This window comes from Hemiscyllium ocellatum, chromosome 11 (genome assembly GCF_020745735.1).
Source record: "Hemiscyllium ocellatum isolate sHemOce1 chromosome 11, sHemOce1.pat.X.cur, whole genome shotgun sequence".
Taxonomy (NCBI): domain Eukaryota; kingdom Metazoa; phylum Chordata; class Chondrichthyes; order Orectolobiformes; family Hemiscylliidae; genus Hemiscyllium; species Hemiscyllium ocellatum.
In genome coordinates, this window is record NC_083411.1 from 98,031,425 (window position 1) to 98,044,378 (window position 12,954).

A 12,954-nucleotide genomic window follows, 5' to 3' on the forward strand; every position below is an offset into this window, starting at 1 on the left:
TGATTGTATGATATTATTGCCATCACAGAAATATGATTGGGTAACTATATTGAGTATGGTTGAATGTTGGGAACTCAACATTCTGGGGTATAGGAGAGGGGTGTGTGAAAAAGGTGGTGATGTCGGATTATTAATTAAGGAGTTAATTACTGCAATGAGAAGAGATGATATCTTGGAATGGTCCTCAAACAAGGCTTTGTAGGTAGAATTTAGGATGTTAAGAGTGAGACTGTATTGTATGACTCCAAAGTGTCAGCAGGAAATAGCGGAGCAAATATGTGGACAGTTCTCAGGGGTGTGTAACAGTAATTATATGAGTGGATTTCAACTTTCCCAACATAAACTGGGCTAATTGTAGTGTTAAGGGTTTAGAGGGGGTGGATTTCTTGAAATGTATCCTGGGGAGCTTTTTGAATCAATATGCAGAAGGCCCAAGAAGGGACTGTACAGTGCTGGATCTGGTCCTAGAGAAAGAAGGCAGACAAGTGTTCAATCCGATCATGGGGGAGCATTTTAGCAATAGCGACTTTAACAGGGTGTGGTTCAAATTTGTTCTGGACAAAGAAAAAGATGGCCTGCGAAAGATTGCTTGGAACTGGGGGAAGCTGAAAATGTGTTGCTGGAAAAGCGCAGCAGATCAGGCAGCATCCAAAGAGCAGGAGAATCGACGTTTCGAGCATGAGCCCTTCTTCAGGAATGAGGAAAGTGTGTCCAGCAGGCTAAGATAAAACTTAGGGAGGAGGGACTTGGGGGAGGGGCTTTGGAAATGCGATAGGTGGAAGGAGGTCAAGGTGAGGGTGATAGGCCGGAGTGGGGGTGGGGGTCCGCCCCCACCCCCACTCGGCCTATCTCCACCCCCACTCCCACTCCAGCCTATCATCCTCACCTTGACCTCCTTCCACCTATCGCATTTCCAAAGCCCCTCCCCCAAGTCCCTCCTCCCTACTTTTATCTTAGCCTGCTGGACACACTTTCTTCATTCCTGAAGAAGGGCTCATGCCCGAAACGTTGATTCTCCTGCTCCTTGGATGCTGCCTGACCTGCTGTGCTTTTCCAGCAACACATTTTCAGCTCTGGTCTCCAGCATCTGCAGTCCTCACTTTCTCCTTGAACTGGGGGAAGGCAGATCTTATCAAAATAAACAGGATCTGCCACAGTTGGCTAGGAATAGCTTTTTGCGGGTAAGTCTACAGTGGAGCAGTGGGAGACATTCAAAAAATGACCTAAGGAGAGTACACGTCCAACATGTACCCTTCTGAGGGAATTGTACAAGAATGAGTTCAGAGAATCCTGGATGTCTAGGGCGGCACGGTGGCACAGTGGTTAGCACTGCTGCCTCACAGCACCTGAGACCCAGGTTCAATTCCCGACTCAGGTGACTGACTGTGTGGAGTTTGCACGTTCTCCCCGTGTCTGCGTGGGTTTCCTCCGGGTGCTCCGGTTTCCTCCCACAGTCCAAAGATGTGCGGGTCAGGTGAATTGGACATGCTAAATTGCCCGTAGTGTTAGGTAAGGGGTAAATGTAGGGGTATGGGTGGGTTTCGCTTCGGCGGGTCGGTGTGGACTTGTTGAGCCGAAGGGCCTGTTTCCACACTGTAAGTCTAATCTAAAAAAATTCAGGACTAGATAAGGAAGAAGGAAAGGGCTTTAAGCAAGTCCAAAAGGAACAATTCAGCTGCAGTCCCAGATGAATACAGGAAGTGCAGAGGGGAACTTTTGAAAGCAATTAGAAGAGCTAAAAAAGGGGTATGATAAACAGGATTAGGGAGAATCCTAAAATGTTTTATAAATACATTAAAAGGACAACGTCAGAAGTCACATAACATCAGGTTAACGTGCAATAGGAAATCACAAGCTTTCAGAGTAATGCTCCTTCATCAGGTGAACTTGTTGGACTATAATCTGATGTTATGTGACTTCTGACTTTGTCCACCCGAGTCCAACATCAGCATCTCCACATTAAGTGGACGAGGTTAACAATGGAAAGAGTGAGGCCCATGATGGATCAAGGGGGCAACCTGTGCATTTAAAAGGAGAACATGGGTATGGAATTCAGGAAAAGGATCTATGAGGAAATTATACAGTTTGACAAAGGAAGTGGGAGGTATTGGAGGCTCTGATAAGATTAAAAATGGACAAATGCCTTAGCCTGAATGAATTGCATTCCAGGCTGGTGTTGGAGGTGAGATAGGAAATTACAGGGGCTCGGACTTAAATTTTCAATTACTCTCTGGCCATGAAAGAAGTGCCAGAGGACTAGAGGGTGCTAATGTGGTTCCACTTTTCAAAAGAGGGGTGATAGAGATGAACCAGGAAATTACAGACTGATGAATCCCACAGACTGCTTGGAGAGAAACATTTGGAGAAAATTCTGAAGGAGTGAATTAAAAGCCACTCAGAAAAGCATGGGTTAATTAGAGATAGTCAGCATGGCTTTGTCAGAGGTAAGTCATGCCCTACAAATTTGTTAGAACTTTTTCAAAACATGATCAAGTGTGTGGATGAGGGAAGTTCAGTTGATGTAGTTTAAATGGATTTTGGCAAAGCTTTTGACAAAGTCTCACATGGAAGACTGATTGAGAAGGTTAAAGCGCATGGAAATGAGGGAAATTTGGTAAAATATATCAGAACCAGCTTAGTAATAGGACATAAGAATCTGTACTGGGATCCTTATTGTTCATTATATACACAAATAATATAGACGAAAAAATGGGGGGAATGTTAAGCAAATTTGCAGATGACACCAAGATTGATAGAGTGATTAATAGCAAAGAAGATGGTTGTAGGTTACAGAAAGACATAGATCAGTTGGTCAGATGGGCAGACCAGTGGCAGATAGTATTTAATCCTGATAAATATAAGGTGCTGTACTTCAGATGAACAAACAAGATTTGGATGAACAAACAAGATGAAGGAGTAATTAATGAATGGCAGGACACGGGGTAGCTTAGAGAAACAGAGAGATCTTGGATAATTATTCACAGATCCCTGAAGTCACAAAGCACATGAATAGGAACGTTAAGAAGGTATTTGGGGCACTTGGTTTCATCAGTCATGGCATAGAGTATAAGAGCAAGGAGGTAATATCTGAGGTGGATAGAATGGTGATCAGGCCACAGCTGAAGTATTGTGTGTAGTCCTGGTCACCTCACTACAGGAAGGATGTGATAACATGAGATAGGGTACAGAGAAGGTTCTCCAGGATGTTGCCTGGGATGGAGAAATTGAGCTAGATAGGCATGGATTGTTTTCTTTGGAGCAGAGAATACTGAGGGGGGACATGATGAAGATGTATAGGATTCTGCACAGGAGTGAATACAAAGCAACTGTTCCCTTTGGTTGAGGAGGCAATCGTGAGAGGGCATGGTTTTAGAGTAAGGGGGAGGAGATCCAGAATGGATTTGCTCAAAAACTTTTTCAGGCAGCGGGTGGTGGGAATCTGGATTGTACTGCTTGGGAAGGTAGTGAAGGCTGGAAATCTTGCAGCTTATAAAAAATATTCGGATAAGTACTTGAAATGTCACGACATTCAAGGACATGGGACAACTGTAGAAAATTGGGATTGGAGTTTAGTGGTAGTTATGGTGATGCAGACCCAATGGACCAAAGGGCTTTGTCTGTGCTGTACAAATCTATGAATCTATTGTGCACTGGGTCTCTGAGCATTTTAACTTAGTGCCAATCTGCTACCTTTTCCAGTAACCCTGATGATTGTTTCTATTTAAGTATTTGTTCAATGCCTTCTAGAATACTGGATATCAACATTTTGTGAAAATTAAACAAAAAATGGTTGATGCCCGAAATCAGAAACAAAATTAGAAATTGTTGGAAAAACTGAGCAGTTTTGGCAGCATCTATGAAGAGAAAACAAAGTTAACATTTTGGGTCCAGTGACCCTTCTTCAGAATTGATTATAGGTAGGAAAAGATTGGTATATATGCTATAAAAGGGGTATAGGAGAGGCGGAAGAAGTAAATGATAGGTGGAGTTGAAGCCCAGAGAGACATACAAATAATTGGGTAGACAAAGGAATGGGTAAAGGTCAGTCTGGAAGAATCAATAACTGCTAATGGGGACCATTAGTGGCTGACAATGGTATGTTTGCGGTAGCAGCCCATGTGATGACAAAGTCTGCTATGTAGGGGTTGGGTAAGGACATGGGAGAAGGTGCTTAGCCCCTAAAATTATTGAACTAGACGTTGATTCCAGAAGGTTGCAGCATTCACAAGTAGAAACTAAGGTGTTGTGTTTGTATTTCTTGGCTACTGAGAACTAATCAGCAGTGCAGTAAAAGTAGAAATACTTTGAGAAGGTACAGAAGGGCATCACCACACTCTTCATGCTTAGCCAGGTTCATTAGATAGAACACTTGTCTCTGAGTCAGAAGATTGTGGTCTCAAGTCTCATTCCAGAGCCTCTGCACATAACTCTAGGCTGACTTAGCAGTGAGGAAGTGCCATACAACTGAAGTTGACATTTTTCAGTTCAGACATTAAACCAAGGCCTGGTCTGTCCTGTCAGGTAGATGCAAAGGATGCCTTGCCACTATATCGAAGAAGAGCAAGAGGGTTATTCCTGGGGTCGATATTGACCCCTCAATCTGTATCATAAAAACAGATTGTTATTCATTGTCACTTAGCTTTTTTGAGATACTACAGTTTGTAAATTTATACAAAATATTTCCTACGTTGCAACAATGTCTACTGTCGAAAAGTATTTTTTGAGCCGTAAGAATTTTTGGAACATCCTGTGGTCATAAATGCAGACCTGTAATTGCAAGTCTTCCTTTTCCTCATTCTTATATAAAATAGCTGTTACACCCTCAGGTCATTCTGTGGTGAATTGTATAATTGCAAATTTTCACTGGCTCCTTCTTGGAACGATACATTTGTAAAGAATAAAGGAGTGATGGTGATCTTCACAACACAGGGAGGTCTGTCCTTGCCAATTTTGAAGCTCAATTCTTTGTGAAGGAGGTAATATAAATCGATCACATTGTCTTCAGTGAAGAAAAGTGAAATAACTCCATAGCAACCAGTATCCCATCACCAAGTCACCCTTAATTTACACCTGGAGAAACCGTGACTCTGATCCAGTTCCCTCAGAGCCAGCTCTCTGAGTGAACAGAACCTCTGACAATCGTTTTTTTTTTCTTTTTTTCTTTTCGACACTCGGTTTATATCTGTCAGTCAGGGGTCTCTGATTGGACCGGTTTTAAGTCCCATTCAGTGAGCTTATATTCCATGAGGTCCATATCCCTCCAGTGTCCAAGGACAGAGGCTGATTCTGTAGCTCCTCCTAGGGTGTTTTACTACTGGGGTCAAGATTAGAGTGGTGCTCGAAAAGCACAGCAGGTCAGGCGGCATCTAAGGCGCAGGAAAATCGACATTTCGAGCAAAAGCTCTTCATCAGAAATGAAGGGCTTTTTGCCCGAAATGTCGATTTTCCTGTTCCTCGGATGTTGCCTGACCTGCTGTGCTTTTCCAGCACCACTCTAATCTTGATTCTAATCTCCGGCATTGGCAGTACCCACCTCTGCCTGTTTTACCCATACTTCGACATCTGACACAGACAATATGTAACACACAGCAGTTTGCCGCTTGTGTCCGGATCATCTCAGAAGAAATTCATTTTCCTCTTCAAGTGGCAAAGGGGTTGAGGCCACGACGTCCACCATGTCCATCTCAGATTCTGAGGCAACTTCAATGCTTGATGGAGAGGGAGAACCCATGTGTTCCAAAACAGTCAGAAGGGCTGCACATGTTTTGTTCCTGCACTGTTTGTGAATTTGCAGATTTCAAATGGTTCAAGTGCATGTTCAGGACTGTTGTACCTACCCGAACCTATCTGGTTTCAATTCTGGTTGTGACGGCCCTTTGGTTTCCCACATCACCACCAGCTGTTTCAGTTTTGCCAGGACCAGATCTTTCTGCGTCCAATGTCTGATACTGTCAGCTGTGATTGGAAGTATGCTTAGAAAATTTAAAATGTACTCTTCCAGCGGTGTTCCCATTAGCTCTGTATCTGCCAGCAGGAAGCGGCTCAATGCATCCACGCTTGCTACTTGGCAGTGCTCCCTGGACAGTGTTCTAACTTATGATTATATGCACTTAGTATTAGAGCCCACTGCTGAATTCACCCTGAAGCTATGGGTGGCACAGCCTTATCCTCTTTAAGTAGACCTACCAGGGGTTTGTATTCTGTTATTATTACAAATTTACATCTGTAAAGGTATTGGTGGAACTTCCTGACTCCAAATATGACCGCCAAACTTTCTTTCTCTATCTGGGCATATTTACACTCTGCATTGGCCAAAGTCCTGCATACATACACTATAAATCATTCCTCTCTAGTGGGCCACTTGTGAGCTAATACTATACCAATGCCATACAGGGAGGCATCGCATGTCAATACAAGATCTCACTTGGGATCATAATGTGCTAACACCTTACAGAATGGCAGCTGTTTCTTCACTTCCCACAAAGCTATGGCTTGGCTATGTGACCATTTCCAAGACTGATTTTTTTTTAAGAGTTGATGTAGTGGTGCCAGAATGGAGGCCAGATTATGTATGAACTTTCCATAATAATTCACAAGCCCAAGGGAAGACCTAAGCTCCAATACAGACATGCCAGAGTATCTTTCATCACTTTCTTTTTCAAGATATAGCCCGGTCTTGTTGGCTCTGTCATGTAGAATGCCTGGACCACACATTTTTCCCTTCTAAGGCAGACACGGAACTAGGAGAAACATCTAAAGACAATGTCCAAGATCTCTAAGTGCTCCTTACTGGCCTTTCCTTTTAGTAGAACATCATCTAGATAAATAGTGCTTGAGGTAGAGCTTGTTAAATTTTCGGCATCACCTGCTGAAAAGTTGCATGGACTGATGATATCCCAAACGGCAATCTCATATATTGGTACAAACCCTTATGGGTATCAATCATAGCATACCTCTGGGAATCCTCATCTACCCACAACTGCAAGCACATGTAGCTCAGGTGCAGCTTCATGAAGGACAGACCCCCTGCCAGCTTTGCATATAAATCCTCTTTGGGAGGGGTTGGGTATTTATCCAGCTGTGAAAGTGGTTTACCGTTTGGTTAAAATCCCTACAAACGCAAACCAACCCATTGGTCTTCACAATTGGTATGCTGCCATTCTGCAGTCTGGACTGGTGTGATCATTCCTTCGCTTTCCAACCTTCTGATTTCAAGCTCTCCAAATGACAAATGGCACTGGTCAGGCCCTGCAGAATCATGGAATTGTTTCCTGGTCAACATGAAGGTGGTATTGACTGCTTTGATAGACCCTAGACCTCCCTTAAGAACCTCTGGATATTTAGTTAGGACTTCACTCAGGCAGCCATTTTCAAATTGAAAAATATTATATCAGTCTAGGTGAACCTTTCTCAATCAATTTCACTCCATCAAGCTTGGACCCAATCAATGGTAACTGAATTTTACTCCAATCAATGGTAACTGAACTAGCTTCTTCTCATAAGAGACTGGAACCAAAGGTGTATCCTTAATGTGTAAAGGTTCTCTGGTAATTGTTCTCAATCTAGCCAAGGTCTTGCACAAACTTAAGGGTTGGAGTCCACGGTGAATTTTGTTAAAGACTGGTTATGAGATCACTGAAATGGCTGCACTGGTATCGATCGCCATTAGAACCAGGTGACCATTTAACCAGATATTTATTTTGACTATTTCTGATTTGGATGTTGCTAAGCAATTTAACAATTCCAAACGAGATGAAAGTGAACTTTCCAGGATGTGTACTCTCCTGGATACTGACCCACGAGTTCTCATACTAAGTTGAGGTCTAGTGGGACTCTTTTGCTTTCTCATATCCATAGACCAGCAGCAAATACAATGGGATGCCGGCCCGGATCCTTAAGAAACTTTTAACTGTCTAGCTGAGGTTTGGTTTTGTTTTGTTTTGAGGTTTTGCAGTGGGCTGACTTTGAGCCTCTCTGTTCAGGATATGTCCTGAGTGAGGCTGTGCCACTTCATTCAAGTGGTGTTCCCCAAGCTCAGTTGGACTGGCAAGTGTGTTCACTTCCATCGGATATCCTGCAACTCCTACGCTCCACTTGCCACATTTTCTCATAATGAAGTCAGTTGTAGTGCCTGTTTGAAGTCCAGTTGGGCTTCAGTTAGTGGGTGCTTTTTTATAGTTACATCATTAATCCCACACACCAAACCATCTCTCACATCTCATTAAAGGTTAATCCATAGTCACATGCCACTACCGTTTTCTTAACCTAGTCAAAAATCCAGATAACAATTCCCTGCTTCTTGAATAGCTGAGTAGAACCAATAGTGTCTCAGAATTAGAGGATGCTTGGAGTTGTAGTATTCCTTCTCACTCTCCCTCTCACACACACAAGTCTATGAGTTGAATTTACATTTGAAGATATATTCTATTTTGTTCAAAAAACACACAATCTGTAGGCTGTCACTCCATGTGATATTTTATGATTTCCTACTTTGGAAATAGAACCAGTCTGACTCAATGTTGGCTTACTTTTTTTCATAAATTCTTAAGCTATCTTGCGACTGTGACTTGAAAGAAGTTCTGGAATTTACAAAGTAATCAATTGAAACAAGCATCCCCATTCTAAGTGATTAAAGACAAGAGCAATCTAGGTTTGTTCATTATATCACACCAGCTCTATAACACTTTGATCTTTTACTATAAATTCTGTGTCCTATGATCCTGCCCCACTAGCTACCTGATGAAGGAGCAGCGCTCCAAAAGCTTGTACTTCCAAATAAACCTGTTGGATTATAACCTAGTTTGTGCGATTTTTAATTTTGTCTACCCCAGTCCAACATCTGCACCTTCACTAAATCTGTCAACTCTTGAAATGTTTTCGTTTCTAGTGCAAGGAAAGTTAGGCTCCCCATAACTGAAAAAGCTGCAGGCCCACAAGCTGCCAAGAGAATTACTTGTTTTTTATCTGCCCTCATGTCATTTGCTGAGGAAAATAGTGCACTCTTTCCACACACTGGGCTCAGTCCGCGACAGCAGGATCAAATTACTTAAACTTCCCAAATAACAGCATGATGCCAGAAATGCATACTCAACTCAAAGACATCTATTGTGAATGAATTTCTTCAGGAGTGTGCTTTTCTCTCATTTCTACTGAAATAACTCGATAGAGACATGTATCCTGTCACCAAGTCACCCTGTATTTACACGTGGAGAGTCCTTGACACTGATCCAGCTCCTTCACAGCCAGCTGTCAGAGTAAACAGGATGTCTGACACTCCTGTTCTTATCTGTCAGCCAGGGCTCCCTGACTGGGACAAGTCAAGGAACTCATATTCTATGAGATTCACCTAACTGACCTCATTATAATCACAACAAAAAGCCTCCTGAAGAAATGTTCCTTGGGCATCACAAGATAACACTGGTGCTCCCAGAAGACCCATTCGAGTTTTAACCTTCTAATGAATGTCCTCCTTCCTCTCACTCCTTGTTCAGGTTTTCTTAACTGCCTCTTCCTTTCCATGTCCTTCTTCTGCTGAAGAGTAAACAGCACTACAAATATTGACCTCATACTTACAAAAGACAATCAAACTTTCTGCCATTTTGGGATCAGCAGAAACCTTTAGATTCCTCCAGCAGTTCAGCGCTGTCATAATTTTTGCCTGAGAGAAAATATAAATCAAATGCCATGCAGCTGCATCTTAATGCCATCTAAGTAGCCTGGAACTACGTCCATTTTTCTTCCTGATATTTATTGTTTCAGGAGTGAATAGGAAAAGCGTTTTTGCACATTGTGTCCTATTTTAGTATTCATGCAATGTATAAACAAGAGAATGAGTTAAGAGGTATTAACACCATTTGATTATAAGAAGTAAAAACGGGAATAGATTCTTCGGCCCCTCAAGCCTGCTGTGCCATTCAATAGGATCATGGCTGATCCAACATTCCATAATCCCACTTTCCTGCCTTTTCCCTGTGACCCTGATTCTCCTACAGATCAAGAATCTATCTGTCTCACCCCACAGCTTTCTCTAGCAAAGAGTTACAAGGACTCACAATCCTCTGAGAGAAGAAGTTCCTCCTTATCTCAGTCTTAGATTGGTGCCCTTTTATTCTGAGTCTACACCCTCTGATCCCACATTCTCCCTCGAGGGGAAATATCCTCTCAGCCTTTTATCTATCAAGCCTCTTATATGTTTCATGAGATCACCTCTCATCCTTCTAAACTCCAATGAGTTGAGTCCCAACCTATTTAACCTTTGCTCATACAACAGTCCATCAAAACCAGAGATCATCTTTGTGAACATCTTGTGAACTGCCTCCTCGGAAACAATATCCTTTCTTAAATAAAGGGACCAAAACTGCCCACAGTACGCTCGATGTAGTCTCACCAACACCTTGTACATTTGCCTCCTCAGATACTCAAGCCCAATATTCCATTAGCCTTCCTGATTAGCTTGCGCATCTGTGTGCTAGCTTTCTGTCTTTCATGCACAAGTACCTCAAGTTACTTATTGTGCAGCTTTCTGCAGCTTTTGTCCATTTAAATAAAACTTTTTGTTCGTTTGTTCTGTCTTCCAAAATGAGTGGCTACATTATACTCTATTTGCCAACTTTTTGCCACTTTCGTGACCCATTGATATCTTTCTATAAACTGTCGTTTTTCTTTTTTATCTTGGTTTTCCATCTATATTTGTGTTGTCTGCAAATTTGCAATAGTATGTTTGCTTCTTTCCTCTAAGTCATTAATATATAGTAAACAATTGCAATGCCATTTCTGATTGCTGTGAAATCCCACTGGTTAGAGATTGCCAATCTGAAAAAGAACACCTTATCCCCACATGCTGTTTCCTACCCATTAGCCAATTCTCCATCCATGCCAATGTACTACCTCCAACACCAAGGGCTCCTATGACTAAACTTTTTATAAGATACCTTGTCCCTCTCTGTGGCTGTAGTTGAGACTTCTTTGAAATTAAATAAATTAGTCAGACACAATTTCTCTTTCTTGAAACTAGGCTGACTGTGCTTGATTAGATTTTGATTTTCCAAACATGTTGCTATTACTTCCTTAATTCCCAAATATTTGATTCCAACATTTTTTTAACCACAGATGTGAGCTTACAACCAATACGCACACTATCTCTGTAGCTACTTATTTTAGGATCCTAGGACAAGGGGACTTATCTGCCTTTAGCCTCATTAGTTTGTCTAATATTACTTCTCTAGTAATAATGATGGAACTTAATTCCTCCTCTGTATTCTGTAGCAAGAATGTTCAAAATATCTTTCACTGTTAAGGCTGATATATAATATCTGTTTAATACTTTTGCAATTTCCTTAATACATGTAATTCACCCCTGTTTCCCCATGAACCTTTGTTCATTTGGACATCTTCCTTTTTACATATTTAAACATGCATTTATTGTCAGTTTTTATATTCCTCACTGGTTTGCCCTCATGTCTTATTTTCTCTGTCTTTTTTTTTAATCCCAGTCTTCAGGCTATCACTGACTTTTGCCTCCTTATAGGTTTTTCCCTTTCAACTTTATGTTCTCCTTAACTTTCTTGGTTGGTCAATCTTTCCCCTCTTACCAGATACACTTCTGCTGAGTCATGAATTACCTCCTTGCTTACAGCCTTTCCTGCTAATCTATCTGCCCAATCCACTTTACCCAATTCTCTCTGTTCTACAACACTACCCAAGGCCCTACCATTAATTATATAAGCCATACCTCTACCCTTGTTTGTTGTACCAAAATGCAGTACCTCACATTTATCCAGATTGAACTCTATCTACCATTTTTCAGCCCATTGATCTATTTGATCAAGATCCCTTTGTTGTCTTAGAAAACCTTCTTCATTGTCTACTCTGCCACCAATTTTGATGTCGATCTCTACTACCATGCCTTCTATATTCTCAACCAAATCATTTATCTAAATGAAAATAACAGAGGATCCAGAATCGATCCCTGTGGAACACCACAGGTCACAGGCCTCCAGTCCAAAAAGCAATCCTCCACCATAAGTCTCTGACTCCTGCCATTAGCCAATTATGTATACAATTGACAAGTTTACCCTGAATCCCATGTGACCTGACTTTGCTAATTAGTCTACCATGCAGAATCTTGTCAAAGGCTTTCCTAAAATCCAAATAAACAATTTCTACGGCTCTGCCATCATCAATCTTTTTGGTAACTTCTTTAAAAAACTCAATCAAGTTTGTGAGACACAATCTTCTTCACACAAAGCCATGCTAACTATCCTTAATCAATTTTTGCATCTCTAAATGTCCATAAACCTATTCTTTATAATCACCTCCGACAATTTATCCACAACCGAAGTCAGTTGTTTCTGACTGAAATTTATCTCGCTCAAACTGAATATTAAATTCTCTCATGACATAACTACTTCTTAGCGGATCTTTTACTCAGAGATCATTTATTAAACCTGCTTCATTATCCATTATCATATCTCGGATTGCCTGTTCCCTCGTCAGCTTCATGACATATTGTTTGAGAAAACTATTCCTAATGCACTCTCTAAAATTGTTGTCGTACCTACCCTTTCTAACTTGATTCACCCAATCAACATGAAGCTTAAAGTCACCCATAATTATAACTCTTTTTTTTTACATGCTTGTATTATTTGTTGATTTATACCCTTTCCTACTGTTTGGTGATGGCAGTGTGACTATGTTTTGGCGTCTATACAAAAGCTCCCTTGCTGCTGTTTACCTCCACCTGAATGGACTCTACAACTTCGAGCCAAGATCATCTCTCACAGTTTTGCACATTTAATCTCTCATTAACAATGTAAATCCATCACAACCTTTTTTTCCCCTTTTGTCTTTCTGACACGTCAAACGTCCTGAATGTCAAGTTCCCAGTCTGACCTTATCATGACCATTTCTCTGTAATGGTTATGAGGGCATATCAATTTACCTGTATTTGCACTG

The 12,954-nt window shown here is 41.4% G+C and overlaps 1 protein-coding gene across 1 annotated transcript in view; it reads left to right on the forward strand.

Moving 5' to 3' along the window:
• Nucleotides 1-12,954, forward strand: part of fhdc2 (FH2 domain containing 2) — an 85,899-nt gene that overhangs the window by 24,440 nt on the left and 48,505 nt on the right. The gene's annotated exons all lie outside the window — the stretch shown is intronic.